The sequence below is a fragment of the Mirounga angustirostris genome, unplaced genomic scaffold, assembly GCF_029215605.1.
Source record: "Mirounga angustirostris isolate CCGP_5_RB_7025 unplaced genomic scaffold, mMirAng1.0.hap1 SCAF_12, whole genome shotgun sequence".
Taxonomy (NCBI): Eukaryota; Metazoa; Chordata; class Mammalia; order Carnivora; family Phocidae; genus Mirounga; species Mirounga angustirostris.
In genome coordinates, this window is record NW_026991720.1 from 90277616 (window position 1) to 90303154 (window position 25539).

A 25539-nucleotide genomic window follows, 5' to 3' on the forward strand; every position below is an offset into this window, starting at 1 on the left:
TTTTCCGTGGCAGTGACTGCTTTCCCGAGACGTATTCTGCTTGTCCAGAATCGGAAATTTTTAAATGTGAGTTGAATGTAATAAAATCTGGGCTCACCATTCCAAATAATAAAATGGATCTAAAGCTGGTCATTTCTCCTGGGACGGGCACGGCTAGCTCCGTATGAGTACGTGTGCAAATAAGCTCTGGGCAACAGCTGATGTTACAATGGCTCCCTTCAACCTTTCAGACAATCTTCACAAAATTGGCTTTTAGGCCAGTACTTAAAATATCTAAAGAGTTTACGTTGAGAGTGATCTTCCGAAGCAAACCACTGCCTGTTCCCCGCTCCTGTGTAGGGCCCTGGACGTTTCACTCCGTCAGTGTGTGCCTCGCTGCCTCGCACAGTAAAGGCAAGCTGTGACAATCTGCATGAGTAAAACGGCCATGATTCCAAAGTACTTCCTGCTAGGTACTGGTGGGTTTTCATGAGTCCCTCCTGACAGGGCCATAAATAAAGCCGAGTCCGCAGCAAGGGAAGCACATTAGCACCACGAGGAAACCCCAAATTGGCAAACGGTTTATACATGAGAATGGAATTGATGCATCGCACAAACTCAAGAGTTCTAGAGTCCTAGGTGCTTATCCCAAGAACCCTACTACCAAATCACCTCACCGTTCTTACTGAAAACAGCTGGGCCCTCCTTTGGCTGCGGCAGCCCGTCAAAGGCCCTTCCCAGGACCACCCAGGACTTCAGTAGGGCATCGCCTTGAAGGAGCGTACCGTCTAAGACAGGTAAGGCCGTCTCAGGGAACAACGAACAGAAACGCACACCAAGTGGGCAGACGTCATTAAGGACCAACTAAAATGGTTTTAGAGTTTCCAGTTCATTCAAACCAACGTTGAAGCTGATGAAGAGCACTTGGCAATCCTGCGTCTTCAGGCAGTGGTGCTGCCTGATGACAGTTAGCGCAGTGCCATCCTGCACCCCGTCCCACTGAAGCACGTTCACACCGTGTAGCTGGCGGCTCATGCCTGCCTTCACTCTCCTCAGCAGGAGGAAATACTGGCAACCATACCATTTTCCAAGTCAAAAGGCAGCTTCTGATTGGCAAGGAGCAGCAAGGGTACCTGCAGAGCCTTCAACAAAATATGCCCCCTTCGGTTCCCAGGTGACAACAATTTCCACATGAGAAAGGCAGCAGAGTTGGAGTCGACTGGATTACAACCAAAAAGAGTAATCAACTGAGTAAACTATCCACGTCATACATCCGTCCAGTTAATAAAACAAATACTCTCCCTACCACTCTCAGTATTTCTGGGCTTTAATTCAAGGTATAGAGACTTTCTAAATAACTGGTTTATACACACATACTCCCTTGGTCCACAAAGTAGACACTGATAGATACACAGATATATAAACATAGACACAGACATACAAACACAGAGATGTGGTGGGAAGCTCTATTTTCACCCTTTCTTTTTTTGTAAGAGGAAGGCTTAGAAACAGGAGACCTTGTTATTGCATTCTCTATTGGTTTTCTAGGGCTGCCGTAACAAAGCGCCACAGACTGGGTGGCTGGAACAAGAGAGATGTATTGTCTCACAGTCTGGGGGGCTAGAAGCCCAAGATCAAGGTGTCGGCAGGGTTAGTTCCTGCTGAGGGCTATGAGGGAGTGTCTGTTCCAGGCCTCTGCCCTGGCTTCTGCGGGTTCGCTGGCCATCTTAGGTGTTCCTTGGCTTACAGATCTTCACCTTCATCTCCACATGGTGGTCGCCCACTGGGCCTGTCTCCAACTTTCCTCTTTCTATAAAGACACTAGTCATACAGCATGACGGCCCACTCTAACCACCTCATTTTAACTGCAAAGCCCCTATCTCCAAATAAGGTCGTATTCTGAGGCACTGGGGATTAGGACTTCAACAGCTGAATTTGGACACAATTCAACCCACACCACATTCCCATTTCTAAAGCTCTGTGTCTATACCCAAGTCAAAGATAACTACTACTATTGGGGTACCTGGTGGCTCAATCAGTTAAGCATCCAACTCTTGGTTTTGGCTCCGGTCATGATCTCAGAGTTGTGAGATCGAGCCCCGAGTCCGGCTTTGCGCTCAGTGGGAAGTCTGCTTGAGATTCTCTCCCTTTCCCTCTGCCCCTCCCCTGTTCTCTCTCTCTCTTTCCCTCTCAAATAAATAAATAAATCTTTTTAAAAAATATAAATAAAATAAATAAGGTTTAAAAAGATAACTACTACTTTTAAGATTTTTATTTATTTGACAGAGAGAGACACAGCGAGAGAGGGAACACAAGCAGGGGGAGTGGGAGAGGGAGAAGCCCCGATGTGGGGCTTGATCCCAGGACCCTGGGATCATGACCTGAGCCGAAGGCAGATGCTTAATGACTGAGCCCGATAACTACTACTTTTTAGTTTTATTGAGATATTGACAAAAGTATAAGATATTTAAATACACATGTGGTGATTTGATATACACATACACTGTGGAAGGATGCCCCCCCTCAACTAGTTAATGAACACATCCATCACCTCACTTTTTTTTTTTTTGGTGAGAACATTTACATTCTACTGTCTTAACAAATTTCAATTATACAATACAGTGTTACCAACAATAGTCACCAACGTTATACATTAAATTTCAGATATTATTTACCTTATAGCTGAAAATTTGTACCCTTTTACTAACCTCTCCCTATTTCCCCCACCCCCAGCCCTTGGCAACCACCTCTGTACTCTCTGTTTCTATGAGCCCAACTTTATTTTAGATTCCACATATAAGTGATGCCATGCAGTATTTGTCTTTCTCTGTCTGGCTTATTTCACCAAGCATAATGCCCTCCAGGTTCATCCATGTCATCACAAATGGCAAGATTTCCTTCTTTCTTGAGGCTGAATAATATTCCATGGTATATATACATACCACATCTTTATCCACTCATCTGCTGATGGACACTCAGGTTGTTTCCATATCTTGGCTACTGTGAATAATGCTGCAGTGAACACGAGAGTGCAGATACATATTTGAGATCCTGTTTACATAATTTCATGCCTGGATTCTCTATGGTTGTCATTTGCTTCCTGGTTTTAAATTAGGCACTCGGGCAGGCAGGCGAAATCAATGAATCCAGAAGGATACCCCATTTAAAACTGCCGCCACAGAGCTTTAAATGACATCTTTGTGACCGAAAAGAGGGGGTTGCTCGATCATATGGCAGTTCTATTTTTAGTTTTTCCAGCAACTTCCATATGTTTTCCATAGTGGCTGTGTAGCTACTATCTTAAAGTACCTATCTCTCCCCTGAGGTACAAAGGAACAGAATAAATAGAAACTATGATCCATACACAAACCTGCTCATAAGCCACGTTGCACTTTTCTCTGTATCATGCGTGTTTCTCTGTATCAAACCTCTAAGCATATGCCTTGTGTGAGCTAGATGAATTTAATATATTAAAATGGTTTCATGCTCTATTGGCTTGTGGGGTTGCCAGTTAGTCACGGCTGACACAAAAGATTACTGACTGTCCTCTTGAAAATTATGAATAGGCTATGGCTCGAAATAAAACACAATTAGACCTCAAAAGACTACTAATGATATTGAATACGGCTGGAAAAAAGTATTAATACTAAATTTACATCCTTTTTTAATCACATTGGCTCAATCAGACTTTTGCATATATACTATTTGTTGAAGGTTAAGAATGTAGTTTGTGTTTTTTGAAAACAGCCCCACCACGCAGCATTAAAAAGGGTATCAATCTCTTAGATTGCAGTGTGAGACCCCTTCCTCTCTTCAAAATCAAGCGGACATAGTTACTGCTAAGGATGTAGGATACATACAGATCTCTGAAGCAAATCTGAGAGAATATTATGGTGAAAACATGGCAGCTGCATTCTCCCTAAAGAACATCGACTGGTGCCATCCTTCTCTCAGTACTTTCATTTTTTTTTAAGGTTGTATTTATTTATTTGACAGAAAGAAAGAACACAAGCAGGAGGAGGGGCAGGCAGAGAGAGAAGCAGACTCCCCGCTGAGCAGGGAGCCCGACGCAGGACTCAATCCCAGGACCCCGAGATCATGATCTATGAAGACAGACGCTTAACCGACTGAGCCCCCCAGGCGCCCCTCGGTACTTTCATTTTTATCTTGATTTTTCATAGTAACACCCTCTTGTGAGGTAGCATTGGATGATGAGAAAGGTCTGTGTTTTGTCTTCATTTTCGAAAGGGAGAAAAGTACTTAAGCAACTTCTCCAAAGCTGTACCATAAACTGAGCCTCCGCAGTCTATGCCGAGTAGCCAGGCACTTCTCAAATTTTCATGAATTACAAACTGCACACACAATTTTTGCCTACGTGTCTCTCACACATGACACCACCGCCTTGACCCCAACCCCCACAGAACCCACTAACTGGTTGGGAAGGACCACGCTGTCACTCCATTCACATCTGGGACTAGTCAGGGCCAGACAGCAAGGGGAGGAAAGCTGGGGTCTAAAGCTGCCCACCTGAGCGCTTCGGCTCGGCGTCCCGCACCAGCCCTTCAGTTCTGGGCGCCTCGCTCCTGATTCCTTCACAGTCAGACGGGGCAAAGCAATCTTAGAAAGTCCTTAACTCAATCAGCATGCAGCCACCCAGAGACCTCCAGAGGGAAGTGACAAGCACCGGCGTCAGACCCTCAGGGGAAAGGAAAGCCCGTGCAAATCTGGAATCATCTGCCGCGAGCAAAGGTAGAAAATTACAGAGCAACTCTTCGGGGTCACAGAGGTGTCATTTAGGGCTCCACGGCAGCAATTTAAAAAATGGTACCCTTCTGGACTGAATGATTTCACCTGTCTTCTCGAGTGCCTAATTTAGAACCAGGAAGCAAATGACAATCATACAGAATCCGGGCCTGAAATTACGAATGCTTAATTTCCTATGGTCTAGACCTCATCTGGATCTTCAAACCACGGTTAGGACCAAATTCCCCAATTTTCTCCAACAAAAGATCCACTTGACGTTTTGCAATATTCACATACTTGGTCATTCATTCTTGCATTTGCTCACTCGTCAAATATGGGCACACTCACATACATACCACCACCTACAAGCAGAAATGCAGCTCAGTCTCCTAATGGGACAGAATGAGTATGGATTTCCAAGGTTAGAATGCTGGGGAAAGCAGGCAGGATCTATTGTGAGCAAGGCCAAAAATGCCTTTATTACCTGATGACTATTCCGTTATCTGCTTTCCTTATTATGAGAGACTTGGCCTCTCAATGTTATCTGGAGCAAATATCAAGTATTTTCAAACAATTGAGGTACTTCGCTTCATTTACCACCTGTCCACCTCTTTATGGATTTTTATTTAGCCTGATTTGATTGGGTTTTGCTTGGTGTCAATGATGCTATGCTCTTTCAATAGAACAATCTTTCTACTCTGATATCCCTGAAAAGCTGTTCCCGAATTGGACTTTGCTACATTATAGGAGCTCATTCATTATATAAACCTTGTACAAAGGGAAGAATTCTGTTTAACATGCATAATCATCCCAAATGTGTTTGGCAAGTTCCCACTTTTATATACCTCGTCTTCTCAAGCTGGGGCCATCTGTATATAAAGGAACAAAGTTGCTGGAGCGATGAGATGATCTAAGAATTTTACTGTGATGCTGAAATAATATTAGCTCTGACTCTTAGTAAATTCTTCTCAGTGTATTGCATTTGTTTTCAGTGTACATATATTATCATATTTCATTTTTTGCAGAGTGCTTTATAAGTTATTTCTATTTCATGATGTCAAGTGACTTCAATGACCTGAAGTACCATAAGAAAATCTCTTTAAAGTATTTCATATTGGATGCTATTGGCCAAAAAGTCACCACAAACATTTTTATCCTCATCCCTTTCTCTTTCTTTCAGATTTTAAGTTATTACTTTTACAATGGTGTTCTTGACTCTCACCTCATTATTTAAAATCCCTCTTGCTCCTTGTGCCATAGGACACTTCTCCAGGATGTCACAATTCTCATTACCCACCTGAGCCTTCCCGCTGTCTGAATCCCTTGCCCTCCCTGATCTCTGCTCTTCCAAACCTGGTCCTAGCAAATGAATCCGACCGTGACCTCACTCGCTCCCTGCTGCTTAATGGGTCCCCTCACGGTCCTAGGACAGCAATCAACCCTTGATATATTTTACTTTCCACTCTAATTTGGCATCGAGGTAACTGTTACTAGAAACATATGGCCATGGAGTTTTAAAAACCCTATTCCAACTACTAAAAGGCAAGTTACCTTAAAATTTGTGTGACGTATGAAGTATGTATTACAATTTATGTAAAATACAACATGTGACATAAATTCATACAATCAATTCTGAAGTAAATTTGCTTTTGTTTATATTACAGTATTAATTATCTCTAAGTATCTACTATTTTTTATATTGTTGCCATGTCAATGTCATTTCTCTAAAACTAGAAATATTTGAAGGTATTAAATGTATACATAAAAACGGCTTTTGGTCATCATGCTACCAACATCAGAACAAAAAACTATGTCCTTAAGTTATATAAATGGTCAAATGCGCCAAAGCAAAATTTTTCCAATTATGACTTCATGGGACACCAGGAAGTGTTTCAAATTACGCCAAATTATTTTTTATTTCACGGACATCTCAGTAACTGCGACCTCCCAGTAGCTGTTTTATTATTCTGGTTCTACACACAGCCAACTCCTCTTTCTGAAATGTTTTAAATCGGATGCTGCCTACCGCACTGAATGGGGGAGACATGTGCCCCATTAAAGACTTCAGTGGCAAATACAACAGTGATGGACTCCCCACTAGATGCAGGTCGCCACAATCACGCTTCACGAGTCGACTCATACAGGGGAAAAAAACGCGGCTAGTCAACATTTAGGACAGACTTATCCTGTCATATATCCAAACAATCTGTGGTCAACAACAAAACACTGTAATGAGATTTTACCTGGGGAGCAGCCTGGGCATTTCTGTATTTCCTCCAGTAGATACTAGTTGGGATGGCAGCAGAACAGTGAGAATATTTGCAATGCAATTAGGGGGGACAAGGGCATCTGAGAGTATGCCAGACGCAGGGGCCTCCCCCGAATTCACACAGCCCAATGTCTTAATGTGGCATACAGCATCAAACTGCACTTCCTACAGTTTCCAAACTTTTGTCAGTTAACTAGATGTTTACCAAGCGCCTGGCCCGGGCACTCCACTTTTTGGATGCACCATCCAGCCCCGTGTACGTTGTTCCCACACCATCTGTCACTGAAGCTTCCACAGCTTCAAAAATTTCAATTCAAACTCATCTACTCGGCACTCAAACTGAAGCTATAATTCAAATTTCGACATGAAGCTTGAATTCCTTTTCACTGTTCTTCAACTTTGACCCAGCTCCCCCCCCTTCCTTCACTGAAAAGGGCCAAGACAAGAGCCCAGCAAGTGGGGCAGGCAAAACAGGCCTCCTTTGTTCACTTTTGTCCTTTTAGCTCTCTATTGAGGTGAGGGACTGAAAGGCCGCACAGGCTTTGGAAGGCAGCAGCGCTGCTTGCAAGCCGTCCTTCCTCGGAGACCACAAAAACTCTGGGACGGACGGAACTCTTTCCACCGTCCGCTTTTTACCTTCAGGCATAGGGAACGGACAATTAGGACTTTTTCTTTTCCCCTTCCCTTGGAGAGAATCTGCTAGTGGTGTTTCACGTGAGTGTGTAGCGTTGGTCAAAAATGTGTGCTGTAAATCGTGCCACTCAAAAGTCAAGGTCATCTGAAAGTGGCATGAAATTGCTTTAAAGTTGAAATTTGGAGGAAAGATCACTACATACTGAATACATATACCAAATTTTTTGAATGCTCTCAGCCCACTTGAGAAAGATAAATCGAATTCATTGCATATTACACAGAAGACCTCCTACAGGATTCCCTCAGACTGCCCTGGGAATATGTTTTTCTGGCTGCAGTGGGTTTTGAACCAATAGACCATGCACATCATAAAATTTAAATATACATATGAATATATATATTTAAATTATTCTCTCCAGCCCTAGCACCATTTAATAAGAATTTCAGAAGTCTACAAATGTCCACTATGTTGTACACATGAAACTAATAAAATATCGCATGCCAGTTATAGGTCAATTAAAAAAAAGAATTTTAGAAAGGATCCTTTCAGTCTGAGAGCAACTACCATATTTTTTTTTTTTAAGGCAACTACCATTTTCATTCTGGTGTGAGTTAAACAGTGCTTTAATACACAGCACTGTGGAAGCAAATCAGAGACCACACAGGACAAGATTTATTCCTCATCCCTGCTTTTAAACCGAATAAGCCACCTGGACAGTATGTGCAGCAGTTGAGCACTGGTATTTGTAGATTTGTTCCCTTTACCACTGTCATTTCTTACAGCCACTAGTTTTTCAGTCACTTGAGGGAAACCCTCCACCAGACTTCTAAAAACTACCTTTTTCTAATTTGAAATTCTAATCTTGTAGGCCAGTAAAATAGGTCAATTAAGTTGACACCACATCTTTTTTATTAGCTCAGCTAAGCAATTATAACTGGGTAGTGAGGGTTTATATTGTCATCTTTGAAGATTCAATGGTGGGGAGAAACGCCCGCGCAGACCTGCAGAGCACAACTCTAGCATATCCCTAAACAGGACAGTCCTGGCTATTTCCAGATCTGAGGCCCATCTGCCCCGCAGCTGGGTTCAAATGCTAAGGTTATTTTTTTCAGGAAAATAAAATCCTACTAATATTTAATCTATCCTCGGAGCAACATCGCTTCACACAACCACCCTATAGACATATATGCTCTATTTCGACATTTAAAAAAACTAACATGAACGTCTGTCACCAGTGCTGGCTTCTCTTGGACTATGACTCACATACTCCATGGCATTTATAGCACGCTTTGCACAAAGTACGGGGTCAATGAGTCCTTGTTAAAAAACCGTACATCTCCTTGTCAATAAAAATTAAACCAGTAAGTTGGAAAATTTTGTGAATTACTTGTTCATAATACATAGTATGTTAATTTATAACTTTAAAGGGTAACAGCTATCGCTCTTTACAGCCATTAGGATGGCTATTGTCAAGAAAGCATAAAATCAGTGTCAGTAAAGATGTGGAGAAATTGGAACGCTGGGCACTCGGGAACATAAATAGTACATCTGCTATGGAAAACAGAATCGGGGTGCCTCAGAAAATTACAACAAATGCCTTACGATACAGAAATCTCACTTTTGGATGTATACCCAAAAGAGTTGAAAGTCATGACTTGAAAAGATATTTGTACACCCATGTTCATAGCAGCATTATTCACTGTAGCCAATAACCAGAAAGAGCCCAAGAGATGAATGAATTAAAAAAAATGTGGTATTACATACAATGGAATATTATTCAGCTTTAAAAAGGAAGGAAATTTTGACACATGAATAAGCCTTGAAAACATTATGCTAAGTGAAATAACCCAGTCACAAAAAGGACAGATACTGTATGATTCCACTCATATGAGGTACTTAGGGTGGTCAAATTCATAGAGAAGAAAAGAGAATGATCGTTGCCAGGGGTTGGGAGGAGAAGGAATGGGGAGTCATTGTTTAATGGGTACAGAGTTTCAGTTTGGGAAGATGAGGAAAGTTCTGGAGATGGACAGTGGTGATGGTTGCATCACATTTCGAAGTATTTAATGCCACTAAACTACATAGTTAAAAATGGTTAGAACAATAAAGTTTATGATACATATGTTATCGCAATAAAAAAGTAACTTAGCAAAAACATCACATTTTCTTTTCTTAAAGGATTTTATTTATTTATTTATTTGGAGAGAGAGACAGAGAGCGCAAGCAGGGGGTGGGGGAGGGGCAGAGACAGAGGGGGAAGCAGACTCCCCGCCGAGCAGGAAGCCCAACTCAGGGCTCCATCTTGGGACCCTGGGATCATGACCTGAGCCAAACTCAGACACTTAACCAACTGAGCCACCCAGGCGCCCCCTAAAAAATCACACTTTCTATAAACATGACATTTGCTCCCCCATTTAAAGACAACCTGATATTGAAGAATTTATACTTGCTACGACTGGAGGCAGAGCTCTTCCAAGGCTTTCCTCATAGAGCCCTGTTCTTCACATTTTGAGAGGAAAAGTAAACATTCATCAGTTCATTTTGGCACATTTTCCTAGACTTAGAAACTTTAGCCCTGATGGCAAGAAAGACTCTTTAAAGCTAAAGCGGCTTCTCATTTGCCTGGGTGAACGAAGGGCTAAATAAAATAAGCCGCTGGATTCTTGGCCCTAGCATCCCTAGAAGTCCTCTGTCCTCGCCTGGCAGAAAGGTGCAGGGCTCCTTCAGGTGGGGCAACATGAAACATAAAAGGGAAAATACATCTAAATGTATTTAGTGATTTTTAATCATTTTCAAATCACTTCCTCTTCCCCAATCACCTCAGCAGTTGAAGGCTGACCTAAAGCAGTCTACGGATGCGAACACAAAAAACTTCCTAGAGAAGAATACTATAGGAGCTCTATATTCTAGTTAGATTTGTTTCCGGTTACCATACTTCTCAGATGGAAACTGTTCTTTGGAAATGGGGGTGAGACTCTGAAGGCTGCTGACAGGGGCAGCAAATCAGGGCCGGTATGGATTGAACCGTGAGCCCGAAATTCATACATCGAAAACCTAACCCCTAATGTGACTGTATTTGGAGATGAGGCTTTGGGGAGGTGGCAATTAAGGTGCAATGAGGTAATAAAGGTGGGGTCCTAATCTAATGAGATCTGTGGCCTTATAAGAGGAAGAGAGGGGTCTCTGTGCATACCCTGTGGGGAAAGCATGTATGAGGGCACAGTGACAAGGTGGGCATCTGCAAGCCAGGAAGACAGCCCTCACTGGACCTGACCCCGCTGACACCCTGATCTCAGAATTCCAGACTCCAGAACTTGAAGAAAGTACATTTCTGTTCATTAAGCCACCCAGTCTATGATATTTTGTTATGGCAGGCCAAGCTGACTAAAACGAAATCCTTCTGATTTCCTGGCGAGGATCTCAGGAAAAAAAGCATGGGTGTCTCAGTGCTTACCCTTAAGGGAGGGGGTAATGACTGGTAGGAGCCACAAGAGGGCTTCCTCAGACGTTCATAATGTTCTGTTCCTTGATTTGAGCACTAGTTATATGGGTGTGTTGGGTTTGAGCAAGTTCATCAAGCTGTACGTTTATGATATGTGAAAAAAGAGTCTATATGCAGAAGTGTGCAGAAGTATGCAGCCCTAGATGAGAAAGTTAGAATTAATCTTCCTGAAGGCTGGAACTCTGTTTTGCTCAACACTGTATCTCCAGTGCCTAGAACAGTAGGCCATGCATGCAGTACATATTTATGAATGAATGAATGAATGAATGAATGAATCTCTTTACCAGAAAAGCGTCCTGTGGGGTTCCTTAAATAGCTCCTTTGAACATACACAATATAATATCTGCATATTTTATTTATATTCAGCCAATTACACAAGGAAAACTCCACCTCCATGAGAACATTATTTGAAATGATTCCTTTTTTGAGAGAGAGAGAGAGGGAGAGAAAGAGCAAGCAAGGAGAGGGGCAGAGGGAGAGAATCTCAAGCAGACTCCACCCTGAGCAGCAGAGCCTGATCTCACCACCCTGAGATCATGACCTGAACAGAAACCAACAGTCTGACGCTTACCTGACTGAGCCCCCCAGGCGCCTGGGCACCCCTGAAATGATTCTTAAGGAAATTTTCCGCAGCCCCTCTCACACTTCTGAAGCACTTATACCCCCGGCTATCTTTGTCACGGTCACATCAGCCTCACAGGAAGTACCATTGCCAAAGATGACTTGCTTTTCATTCACCGTCCCTGCTGCAGCAACAAAATGATGTCATGTCGGGATACTGGCCTGCCTCACTACCCTGCATGAGGCAGCTGAGTGACCTCTCCAAGCCCCACTGTACTCATTTTGAAACTGAAACATTTAAATACAGTGTTCTCTTACAGCTCTCAAATTCCTGGATGATGTGAAATGTTTTGCAACTTTCCTGTAATGAAGTACAAAGCAGGTTGAAGGAAGACCATGAGTCAGAAGGATTAAGAATGCACAATGAATTCACTTTTGCAGTTGGTCAATTACAATCATTCTAAAAGCCATCCCAGGAACAGCTTTCACTTTAGTTCAAACTCTTATTTAGTTAATATGGAGAATCTTTACAGTATGGAATGCTTTCCTAAAATTTTATACTAGAGTCCTATTCAAATTCAATATCCAATGTGAGGAATAAATCTTCTGCAGTCAAAATAGTCTACAAAGGAGATTCAGGACTGGGAGTCTACTAGAATCACTTGCCGAGTGGAAACGTTGCCCTTTTCTTTAAAAAAAAAAAAAAAGTTTTCTCAAGAATTGTGATGTGCCAGGAACCTCTCAGTCTCTGTAATCACAGGGGAGTCTGGTCACTAAAAACAGTCCAGTGACTGTAACTGCCTGGGCTAACACTTAAAAGCTAACAGGAATAAAAGAACATGTAAAGGAATTCGAGGGTGATACAGGGCAATAAAAAGGCTATTCCACAATACAATCTGCTGAGTTACAACATTGCCTGCTACTGTGGAGTCTGCAGGGGTCAGAAGTGAATGGGCTTATAATGTCCCTGATCACTTGGTGGTTTTAGGCTTGCCCTAAACTAATATGATAAGCCTCCAAAAGGCCCCATTTTCACAGTCATGGATGGTAAAGCGTAGGGGCAAAAACTAAACCTTGCTCCCCCACTTCCTAGCTATGTGGCTTTGGCAAAGTTACCTGACCTCTCAAGACTCCATCTCCTAATTTTAAGAATAGGGTAATATGTTGTGGAAATTAAATAAGATGATACCTGTACCATGCACAGCGCCTGGTACATACATCTGAAGCTCTCAAAAAATGTTGACTATCATTATCACTAAAATGGAAAGTATCCAGTGCTCTAATTCCATTTCACTATTTCCGGAAGCTCTCCTTTACTCTCGAACTATTACAATATTTTAATAACACGGCATGGTTAGCCTAAAGCAGTCCAGCCTCCGCAGGTCTGTATTCAGTAGCTACCGCGTTCCTGACAGCCCCAGGGGGAGCTCCTGGTGCAGAACGAAAGCCTCCTGCCCCATGACGCTCGCCTCCGTCTCTTCTCTTTGCCAGAGCCTCGGGCGAGGAAGGGCCCAGCCCCTCAGACCCGCACCTCTGTGCGTTAACCATGCGGGACCGAGAAGGAAGAGAACGCTTCCCTCTTAGGGCAAACAGCTACGGGGAAGGCAGAAGAGAGGCGGGGTGGAAGGAGGCTCCTCCACTCGGCGCCCTCCCTCCGCGCCCGCAGCTGCGCAGGGGCGGCCCCCGAGCGTGCGGGGGGACAGAGGATGCGGCCGAGGGCCGGGAGCCGGGGAGAGGAGAGGCGATCGGGAGCGAAGGGAAGCGGCCTAATCGCCAGCCCCCAGGGCCGGAGGAACCCTCCGGCAGCGCTTGCTGCCCAGGGTGCACCGCTCCGGGAGTGATGACGAGTCCCTAGCTCCGCTCGACCGCGGCACCCCGGGACCCCTCTGCGCGCGGGGAGTTGGGGGCCGGGAATGGCCGAGCCGGCGAGCGGCCGGGGACCAACACTCGGCGGCGCCCACCCGCGCGGCCCGGAGGGCGCCGGGGGCGGCGCACCGCGCAGATGGCGCTCGCGGCGAGATGGATGCTCCAAAGCCGGCAATAGCTCCCGGCTCAACACAGCATCCCCGGGCCAAGCTGCGGCCAGAGTCCACTCCTGGGAGTCCGGGCAGGGAAGGGGCTCTCTTCTGGGTCAGCCCCCAAACCGGTGGGCCAGCCCCCAAAAGTCCCAGCCTCCGGAGGCTGGGCGGGGCGCCGGGACCCCGGGAACCCGCACCTGTAGGGCCAACAAAACCCCGGGAAAGCCCCACCTTGCTGCCTTCGCGGTCTCTCCCGTTCCCCCTGATTCCCCAAGTTCTCCCCCGGGGCGGCGAGTGGAGGTCGCCTCGGCCCCGAGTACCAGCGATCGGCGCAGGTGTGAGCACATCCGAACAAAGCCCACGCCCAGATGTGTCCGCGGGGACCCGGACGCGCACTCGCCGGTGCGCGCCGGCCCGGCACCTGCGCTCCTCGTCCCGCCGGCACCGTGGCGTGACACCCCGCGCCCGCCGTGTGCATGCCCGGCAAGCCGCGGTGCCGGGCCCCTGCAGCCAGGCCCAACTGCCCACCCAGGGACCCCCGAGAGGGCTCCCCGGAAAGCGCGGGGCGCGGGCGCGGATGCAGAAGTTGGCCACAGACTAGAGGAGGTGAAGGGCCCGCCTGCGCCGGCCAGGGCTGCCGCATTTCAGCGTGCCCCCGCCCGGGCGCCGGTCCCCCTCCTCCCGCTCGGCGCCCGCGGGCGCGTCCCAGGCCTGAGGGGAGGAAGGGAGTTGGCGACCAGGTTCGCCCTGCCGCAGAGAGAGTGGCGCGGCGCTGCCAGCCTGGAGGGCGCTCCGCTGAACCCCGGGCCCGCGTCCGAGTGACAACACAGCAGCCCCCGCACCCTCCTCCGCTCCAGCCGTCGCCCCCGAGCAGGACCGAGTGCCACCGCCGGACGCGCACGGAGCTACTCACGTTCTTCCGCCGCGCCCACCGCTGCTGAGCCCCCGGAACCCTGGAGCGTGGACGGCGTCCGTTCCCGACGGAGCCGCCGCCTCCCGCCGCCCCGCGCTGTCCCCTGCGCCGCGCGTCTGAGGCTCCGACTGCGGCGCGCGTCCGCCCGCGACCCGGGCGAGGCAGGGCTGGCCCCGCGTCGGCGCGCGCCCCCGCCGCTCCCGCCCCTGCGCCCCCGCCCCGCGCCGCGCTCTTCCTCCTCGCCGCTCGCTTTCGCGTCTTACCCCCGCCCCGCACTCCTCCCCGGCGTCCCCCGCCCTTCCCCGGCTAGCCCAGCCCCTCCTGCCCCTGCGGCGGCGGCGAATGGGCTCCGGCCGCCGGCGCCGCGGGGACTGGGTGGCCCCCTCACCTGGGAGGCCGCGCCGCCGCCGACCGACGTCACCCTGCTAGCGTGTGCGGGCGGCGGTGGTCGGGGTCGGGGGCCGGAGGGCGGGAGCGTTCCGGGGACGAGGGCGGCAGGGATTTGGCTACAAAAGATGTTCCAGAAAACGGGAGGTTTTTAAATGCCACCCTCATGGGTTTAGGTTTCTGTCCGAGGTCTGTGGCCTTTCCATTTTCTTCTTGTAAAGCATTTAATTTCTTCTAAACTCAGCACTTGGATGGATGAGATTGGGGGGGGGTATTTTTATTTTTTTTTCTCTGTATATTTATTTTGCAGCTGTTAATTTCAAACAGCCCCCAGAAAGGGAGCCTTCCGCGTAAGGGAGAGACTGTCTATTTGCGGTAGGAATTGGGTCTTCTGGTCCCAGAGAACAGAATTAGTTCAAATTTGCTTATTTTCAGATTTGGGAGCTTTATGGAGAAGTATTTGCAAGGTAAAAAGAGAGTTAAGGTTTTCTAAGTGGGTAGTATTTTAGCAAACACACTGCGGGTTCATAGTTCAGGGTCGGGAGGACCCTCTCTGCTGTATCCTAGGTGGTGTCCAAGATCCTTAGCCCGGCACTCACGGTCTTCACTAATCCCGGGTCTGCGGCCTGATCTCTGAGAGCTTCCTCCCAAACGCCAGGTATCAGAGAGCTTGCCTGACCATTTACTGCGGCTCCAGCTCTCACTGGGCTCTGCTGGAGAACCGTGTTTCCTTCCGTTCTCTAGTTTCATTCAAGAAAACTTTGGTGGAGCCCCTCCTCCCCGCTCCCCACTCCCAGGCTCCAGGCCCCAGGGCTAGGGCAGGGATTCAGGATCAAAAAAGGCACCGGGCATCCTTCCAGGCCCTGCCCACTCCTCTGCTCTGCTCTAACTTCAGTTCGAACTTGACACTTCAACCCACCGCACCACACACACAGGTGAGCAGCCTTCTTTTCTTTCTCCTACTGCCACCTGATGTGCTCCCAGCCACGCAGAACCCCCTGTCCCGGAAACCACCGTTTCTGAAACAGTATTCTCACCTCTGGTCACTGGGTCTTGGCTCAGTCCCATCCCTCTTCTGACCCTGGTCCTTATCCCACCATCTGGGTACTTCTCACCTCTCAATGAATTCTCCAAATTTCCTTTGGAATGACCTTTCAAAAAAAAAAAAAAAAGAATGTGATTTTATGATACCCTTATTTAAAAGTTTGGCCTGGCTCTCTGTTGCCTATGAAATAAATTCCAGATCTCCTGGCAGGCTCCTTCACGATCTGCCCCTAACTTATGTCTCCATCCTCTAATGAGAAGAATTGTCGAAACTCTAAGGCTCTGCACGTGAGATTCCTCCTATCTAGAATATTCCACCATCCTTTCTTCATCTGGCAAACTCTCCTTCATCCCTCGGAGACTTGCTCACTTGTTACTTCCTCTGTGAAGTCTTTCCTGAGTCCCCGTGTGTTTTACTGTAATAGTACCTGTCACATTGTTATGTCTGCATGTTTGACTACACAAAATTTCACTTCTTTGAGGACAATTTGTTATTTATAATTGCATGACCTTATTTCCTACCAACACAAATGGAGCCACCAATAATCCTCATAATTCAGCTCTCACTGCGTCATTCCCACCTGTGCAAAGGACTTCAAGACCCCTCATACCCTATGACTCCAGTAATTGCTGAGTCCTGGGTTTTCCTGCATGCCCCTCTGCCTTGTGCCCTCATGCCCCAAGGGGGCCCCTTCACCCCAGCCACTGTGAGACTGATTTCCTGCTGACATTCTTTCCAGGGCAATGTGAGGTGGGAAAATGGCACTCTGCTCTCTTCTGTTCTTGCCCTAGTTTTGTGTAGCAATTTGTCCCGTGGGCACTGAAGCCGGACTGTGTCCGCCAGTGTTTTGACCTCGTAAGGAACCATCCTTAAACAACAACCCCAACTTCTGTGTGGAATCATTCTTTTCCTTCCGGCCTCAGCCCTGTGCTCAACACCAGGTTGAGGTAGACTCTGAGCAGTCCTGGTGAGGCCTAGGTCAGTCCTGATGTCTTCCGGGGGGCCTGGAACACAGAGGTACTCAGGGGTTCTAGAAGGAATGTGTACGAGGAGGCTCAGGGGAGTGATGACTTCTCCAGGTATGTTTTCCCTTTACAGGGAGAGGAGTAATACTGAAGACACAGAGTTATTATAAGGGTCAGCACTGCAGAGTCTGGGACATATCAGGTACTCAACAGATTCTAGTTTGAAAAGCAATTGTTTGATCAGATGTCTGTCAAATGAGTACATACTATTAATAAAAAGAACAAAGACCGAAGAGGAAAACAGCTCTGGGGGAAATGGGAACAGAGAGACAACACCAAAAATTAAAATTAAACAATTTTGATATGACATATGGCTTGTAATAAATGTAAAATTAATATATAGTTGGCTTTTTTTTAAGAGAGAGAGAGGGAGCACGAGGTGGGGGAGGGGCAGAGGGAGAGGAAGAGAAAGAATCTTAAGCAGGCTCCAAGCCCAGCTCAGAGCCTGACACAGGGCTCGATCTCACAACCCTGACATCATGACCTGGGCTGAAATCAAGAGTCGGATGCTTAATGGACTGAACCACCCAGGAACCCCCCTCCCCAAATTAGTATATAGCTTTAATTTCCAGCATATTACTTCAGCTGCCTTGCAGCCCTCCATTGCGGGAGGGTTAGTCCCCTGAGAGGATGAGCGACAGGGAGAACAGAACAGCTGCTGCATGAGGAGCTGAAATGAAGAAAGCAGGAGGGGGAAAGAGGACTGATGTGAAAAAGGATTAGAAGGATGCCTGAGTGGGCAAAAGGACCATCCATTCGATTTGCCTGGCGATGCATGAGGCGTTCTGATTTGGCTCATGTTGTCAGGGATATGCACAACACATCTCCTTACCTTAACTGCCACCCCTGAGTCCATCCCTAAGCCTTACGCTGCCCTCTGTCCCCCATTTCTACCTTCTGTCCCCCGCTTCACTCCATCCTCCAACTGGGTGAGGGCTGAGAATAAGTCTGTTTTTCCTCCTTGCTGGAAAATAATAGAATTTTCCATTTGCCCGACACTATTGTAAGTACTTTACATTTATTAAATCACTTAATCCCACGGCCATCCCATGCAGTGTGTACCATTTCATCCCCATTTTCGAAGAGGAGGAAGGGGGTAAGTAACCTGCAGAGGGCACACAGCTAGGGGCCGAGCTGGGATGCAAGCCAGGGCACTCTGGCTCCAGGGTCCTAGGTCTTAGCCACTGCTGTCTGTGGCCTTTCAGTGACAGCACACTAAAAGTTTGTTTGTGTTGATGGATGCTTCCAAATTTCGCTGCATGGAAGCAGGGACATCAGAAAGTCACAGAGCCCCCCAGTGGTATCGGCAGTGAATATGCACCTGGCCTTTCTTTCCCCCTCTGAAGTCCTGCCTCTCTTCCTCGGGATTCTCCCGCTCTTCTCCTCTTTCCCTTTTTCCTTCTCTCCTTTTATTTGCTGTCCCAATTTTCCATCCAGGCCTCAGGCCTGCCAGGGGAGGCAGCGTGATGAACCTGCCCCAACACCAACGCTCTGTTCCCCCGAACCGAACAGGGGCCCAGCTCTGCCGGGACCGAGCTGTGTGTGTCTCTGAGTTTCCACACCAAGGAATGAAGGAGTCAGGTTGGGAGAGAACGAATACTTATGTTTAACTATGTCATTTTATGATTCCAGTGATAACCAAGAGCATTTCTCTGACCCCTGTGGCAGAACATAGGGGACAGCTGGTCGCACTCTAGGTGAGAAAGAATGAAACACTAGCAGTAGGATAACGAAGTTGTTGGCTACAAGAGTGCCTGGCACCAGTGTTATCTTTGTCTTAGTATTCTACGACTGGGCAACATGCATCAGGGTCCTGATGGGGCTGTGGTGAATTGAGCAGGTTTTTTTTTTTTTTTTTTTTTTAAGATTTTATTTATTTATTTGACAGAGAGAGACACAGCAAGAGAGGGAACGCAAGCAGGGGAAGTGGGAGAGGGAGAGGCAGGCTTCCCGCGGAGCAGGGAGCCCTATGCGGGGCTCGATCCCAGGACCTGGAATCATGACCTGAGCCGAAGGCAGACGCCCAACGACTGAGCCACCCAGGCGCCCCAAATTGAGCAGTTCTTAAAGCCCTTCTATTTGAAAAGGTATGTAATCCATTATGGTCAAAAAGCATAGTTGTAAGGGTGGGCAGCTTCTAAGATGGTGCCCAGTGAGCCTCTCTTCCTGGTGTGCATGTCCTGTGTCATCCCCTCCCCTAGTGTAGATGAGAACTAGAGACTCATCTCTAACGAACATAATATGGCAAAAGTAGCGGGATGTCACCCTGATATTAGGTTACAAAAAATTGAGGCTCCTTCTATCTTGCCATCTTGCGCTTCCCCTTGCTTGCTGGGAGGGGAGCCAGCTGCCATGTTGTGAGCTGCCCTATTAGAGGCCACAGTGAGGGAGGCTCCTGGCCAACAGCTCGTGAAGAGCTGAGTCGTGCCTCGGCCATCTGAGTGTGCGTGGAAGCAGGGTGCCCCCAGTTGAGCTGTGAGGTGACTCCAGTCCAGGCCTTGTGAGAGGTCCTGAGCCAGAGGACCCAACTCATCTGCCCCTGGTTTCTCAACCCACAGGAACTGGGAGATGATAAGTGTTTCTCATTATAAGCTATCAATTCATCACTGATACAGTTGTTTTTAAGTGCATTTCAGAACTCTGAATTCACATCTGACCGCACAAATCATGACTATTTTCTGGATGGGTGAGGGCCAAATGGATCAAATGGTAACTGGCATAAGATGCGGATGTGGTCTGGGTAAAGAAGCAAGTGTAGAAAACACATGAGACAACAGTGTGACTTGTCCGAGGTTAACTCTGACGGTCCCACACCCCAGAGCCTCACTTAGCTCCTACAGCCAAGCCCAGGGTCTGCCGTCCACTGTGACCACATAGAGCTGCTCATTCCTCTCCCTGGATGCCAGCCACAGCCTCAGCTGGGCCACACTTCTTGCAGCCTCAGAGCGGGTGACTGTTACCACCCTGGATAATGATAGGATGTGCTGTCACGGATGATACAGAACTAATAAGGGGATGTGCCGTTTCATGCATCACCTACCCAGTGAGCACTAGACAGTCCCCACAGATGCAAAGCACCTGGCTCTCGTGCCATCCCTCACCATCTGCCACATAACCACAGAGTTCTGTGTGCCTGCCTGGTGCCACTTGGGCACGTGTCGGAAGAGATGTGCCACCCAGTCTTCGCCTGGTGCTTAGCAACACAGTCCCCCTACACCTATCTAAAGAATATAACGCTCCAGCAATTGGAGGAAAATGTGACCTTAGTGGTTGCCATCTGTGGATTTCTTCTCTGGAAGCTTGTGAGTCATTAGGACCTTCTGCTTGGCTCAACCCACCCCCATGGTTGGGGAACCAACTTGGAAAGAGGAGGAACATTTTCAGTCATAATAAATGTGTTCCTTGGAGCCAATTTCTCCATCTGTTCAGTCTCTATAAGAATTTACATAGGTTCTGGTGAATGGATGTGAGACTAGCTAAGGTCAATGTGCAATCAGCCATTGCACATGGGGTCATTAGGGACAGCAAACTGTTGTTCTGGAAAATGGAGATACTGAGAAACACTCTTGATATGTGCCCTTCATTGCTGGCTTAAGAGGGAACAGATGACAGGTACAATCAACATGTATTCACCGAGGAGACATGAAAGGAAATGTCTTCAGAAATGATACTCTGAGATCTAAATGAACGGTTGATCCAAAGGCTTTCTGATTTGGTGTTTCAGTTGAATTTTTTCAAGAAGAAAAAAAGGTGTTAGGTTAATAGACACATTGTATGTCATTTATATTTTCTTTTAGGCCTTGATTTAAATTTTACTTTAAGGTGTTCTACTATTTTTAAATGCCAGATATCTATAGGACATAAGGTTATTCAGTACCACCCTGCCCTGGGCCTCATGCTTTAGAAGGCCCTGCTCTGGCCCATCAGAGCCCATGTCACCCCCTCCTTCTCCTGGGCCACATCTGGGGATCCAGGATCTCCGAATCTCTTCAGGACCTGCAAGGGTCTCCTCCTCATGCTCCTAACAGAGAACTGCTCTGCTGGTGGGCAGAACTGCAGGCCTGAAGAGTATACACCTTAGAAGTTCGCATCACAAGAAAAAACAAATTGTAACTATGTGTGGTGACATGTTAACTAGACTTATTGTGCTGACAATTTCACAATATATGCAAATATTGAATCATATTGTCCGCCTGAAACTAGTATGTTACATGTCAATTACATCTCAGTGAAAAAAAAGTAACTACTTTTTGTGAAGTGATGGATGTGTTAACCTTATTGTGGTGATTGTGTCACAATAGATAACATGTAGCAAAATAGCTCATTGTACACCTTAAACAGACATGATGTTATAGGCCAAACGTATCTTCATAAAGCTGGAAAACATTAACAACAACAACAAAAACTGGAAGTCTGATAAGTGGCTGATGCGTGGTGTGGACAGAACATGGCCACATGGATTGGGGTGTTCACCTAAGTCTGCTTGAGGCCCTTGAAGGTTTATGACTAAGCCAAGGATGGGCCATGGGCTGGGGCCTGGGGCTGTTCTCGCCACCACATTCTGACACAGAACTACGAGAACTCTAAGTTCAAATGTGGATGTCAAGATCTTTATGAAGGTATCTTTGTCAAGACAGGAACACAGAACATATCTTATTTACACATGTGTTATGTGGACCTGCAACTGTATTCTTTCCCCAAGCACCCCTCCCCCATATATTAGGGGAGAGCCTAAAAGAATCTATTTCTACTGTAATGGGTATGCTGGTGTATTAAAACATACTGTTAGAATAATGAGGTTACTTCTGGATTTAAGTGATTTTGGTTTAGTAATGGTTCATACTTAAATGGATCTAATCTTAATTTTTTTTTCTTAGCCGGGGAAGGAGAAGAGAGGCAGAATTATTGTTATAATAAAATTTTCTTGAATTGACTAATTTGATATAAGAAAGTGCTTTCCTAGTGTTCTTCCCTAGCTTGAAAAACTTACTGGGTTTTCATCCAAAACCTGTACTTAATGATAAATGTGTTTTTGCCCCTTAATGTTTTGATTATTCAGTTGGTTCATTGTCCAGGACTGTTGGTTTCTTGTTGTTGTTGTTCTTTGTTGTTTTATTTGAGCTGTTTTCATCTACCAAGAGTTTCTTTGAGATAGGAAGAGGTGGTAAAAATCAATTCACTTCACTTCCTGCTTCATTCTACTTGCTAAAATTAGAGGACCTTTATGTTAATAATTTAACACCTTATGGTATAACACAACATGAAACTATCATGCAAGAGTTTAAAATAATGAGACTGGGAAATGAGGAAAATATTTATAAGCCATACTTTAAATGAAAATAGTGGAGCACAAAATGATATGTGCACTATTATTGCAACTCTAAAAAGCATACAAGAGAAAAATCACATGCAATATGCTAAGTTCTATTAAGGTGTCAGAATTATGGGGGATTTTTAAATTAGGTTTAATAAGGTTTGACCAGACTTATCTTTCCAATAAAATATTTTTATTTAAAATTGGTCTCATCTCCAAAGCAGTAAGGAAGAAGTAAAACTTTCACTATTTGCCGGTGACATGATACTATATATAGAAACCCTCAGGACTCCACCAAAAAACTACTAGAACTGATAAATGAATTCAGTAAGGTTGCAGGATACAAAATCAATATATAGACATCTATTGCATTTCTATACACTAATAATGAAGCAGCAGAAAGAGAAATTTTAAAAACCAATCCCATTTACAATTGCACCAAAAACAATAAAATACCAAGGAATAAACTTGACCAACGTGGTGAGAGATCTGTACTATGAAAACTATAAAACACTGATGAAAGAAGTTGAAGATGACACAAAGAAATGGAAAGACATGGATTGGAAAAACAAATATTGTTAAAATGTCTATATTACTCAGAGCAGTCTACACATTTAACGCAATCTCTATCAAAATATGAACAGCATTTTTCACAGAACTAGAACAAACAATCCTAAAGCTTGTATGGAACCACAAAGGACCCGGAACAGCCAAGACAATCTTGAAAAAGAAAAAACTGCAGCTCTCACAATTCTAGACTTTGAGTTATATTGTAACTGTACTTAGTAAGTTATATTGTAAGCTGTAGTAATCAAAACAGTATGGTACTGGTCAAAAATAGACACACAGATCAATTGAACACAATAGAAAACCCAGAAATAAACCCACAATGATATGGTCAATTAATCTTTGACAAAGGAGGAAAGAATATGCAATGGGAAAAAGACAGTCTCTTCAACAACTGTGTTGGGAAAACTGGACAGCTACATGTAAAAGAATGAAACTGGACCACTTTCTTTCACCATACACAAAAATAAACTCAACACAGATTAAGGACATGAAACCATAAAAATCCTACAAGAGAGCACAGGCAGTAATTTCTCTGACACTGGTCATAGCAACATCTTTCTAGATCTCTCTCCTGAGGCAAACAAAAGGAAAGGAAACAAAAGGAAAACAAAAGCAAAAATAAAACTATTGGGACTACATCAAAATAAAAAGCTTCTACACAGTAAAGGAAACAATCAACAAAACTAAAAGGCAACCTATGGAATGAGAGAAGATATTTGCAAATGACATGTCCACTAAAGGGTTAGTATCCAAAATATGTAAAGAACTTACATGACTCAACACCCAAAACCCAAATAATCCTATTAAAAAATGAGCAGAAGACATGAACAGACATTTCTCCAAAGAAGACATACAGATGGCCAACAGACACATGAAAAGATGTTCATCATCACCACTTAACCATCAGGGAAATGCAAATCAAAACTATGATGAGATTTCACCTCACACCTGTCAGAATGGCTAAAATCAACAACACAAGAAACAACAGGTGTTGGAAAGGATGTGGAGAAAGGGGAACCCTCTTGCATTGTTGGTGGGAATGCAAACTGGTGCAACCACTGTGGAAAACAGTATGGAGGTTCCTCAAGAAGTTAAATATAGAACTATCCAGTAATCCCATTATTGGGTATTCACCCAAAGAATACAAAAACACTAATTCAAAGGGACACATGTGTCCCTATGTTTATAGCAGCATGATGTACAATAGCCAAGATATGGAAGCAGCCCCAGTGTCCATCGATTGAGGAATGGATAAAGAAGATGTGGTATATATTTGCAATGGAATATTATTCAGCCATGAAAAAGAATGAAATCTTGCCATTTGCAACAATATGGTTGGAGCTAGAGACTATAATACTAAGCAAAATAAGTTAGAGAGAGACAAATACCATATGATTTCACTCACAAGTGGAATTTAAGAAATGAAACAAACAAGCAAAGGGGAAAAAAAGAGAGAGAGAGAGAAAGATAAATCCAAAAACCGACTCTTAACTATAGAGAACAAACACATGGTCACCAGAGGGGAGGTGGGTGGGGCGATGGGGGAAATAGGTGAAGGGGATTAATTAAACTGAATTATTAAACTTCTCTTGATGAGCACTGAGTAATACATGGAACTGTGATTCACTATATTGTACACCTGAAACTAAGATAACACTGTATGTTAACTACCGTGGAATTTAAATTTTTATTTTTTATTTTTATTTATTTTTCTTAAAAGATTTTATTTATTTATTTGAGAGAGAGAGAATGAGAGAGAGCACACGAGAGGGGGGAGGGTCAGAGGGAGAAGCAGACTCCCCACCGAGCAGGGAGCCCGATGCGGGACTCGATCCAGGGACTCCAGGATCATGACCTGAGCCGAAGGCAGTCGCTTAACCAACTGAGCCACCCAGGCGCCCGAATTTAAATTTTTAAAAATGTAAGTCAATGAAAAAAAAAAAAGTTGGTGTCTTTTCTCACTTTTCTTTTCCTTCTCTTCTCTCCTGTCATGCCCTAAACCAGACAGTGGTACCTTGGCCTTGGCACTGAAACTCGGAAGTAAGGCAGCTCATGGTCCTACTCCAAAGCCCAGGGACAGCGTGTCCCATGAATATGTGCCCTGAGGTGAGAGGGGCCTCTGCGTTCTGGTGATCTTCAAAAGATGGCCCAGAAATAGAATGCACCACAGTCATCTGACCCTACACTACAGGAAATATTTATCGGTGAGGCAAAGACTAGGTGCTTGCCTAAAGAACTCTCGGACATTCGGCCCTTTAGTGATTGTCTTTGGAAATGTGCAGTATTTTGAAATGGAAAAACCTAAAGGCAGAAACAAAAAACCACACAGGCTGAATACTTTGATATACTTTTGCTCATTACTGCATGCTTCTGTGTAAATGCATACAAATCCTATGTGATTTAGAAGGTATTTCTGATTAAAAAGCAGTATGAATGAGGCTTAATTTTTTAAAATGCCCAGATAGATTTTTGTCAAGTAAGATAGGTGTTCAATTCACGGGTACCATTTTGGATGAGTTAAATAAACAAATAAATCCTCACGACCATATGATTTTCCATTGTTAATCCGGTCTTACAGG

General features: G+C 45.4%; 1 protein-coding gene across 9 annotated transcripts in view; it reads right to left on the minus strand.

Moving 5' to 3' along the window:
- The window catches only part of NRCAM (neuronal cell adhesion molecule), a 277791-nt gene extending 263012 nt beyond the window's left edge, over positions 1-14779 (minus strand). For all 9 annotated transcript variants that reach the window (XM_064575428.1, XM_054505349.2, XM_054505348.2 and 6 more), the window contains exon 1: positions 14620-14779. The gene's annotated coding sequence lies outside the window, so the exon portion shown is untranslated. The remainder of the gene's footprint in view (positions 1-14619) is intronic.
- Positions 14780-25539: the final 10760 nt, after the last annotated feature.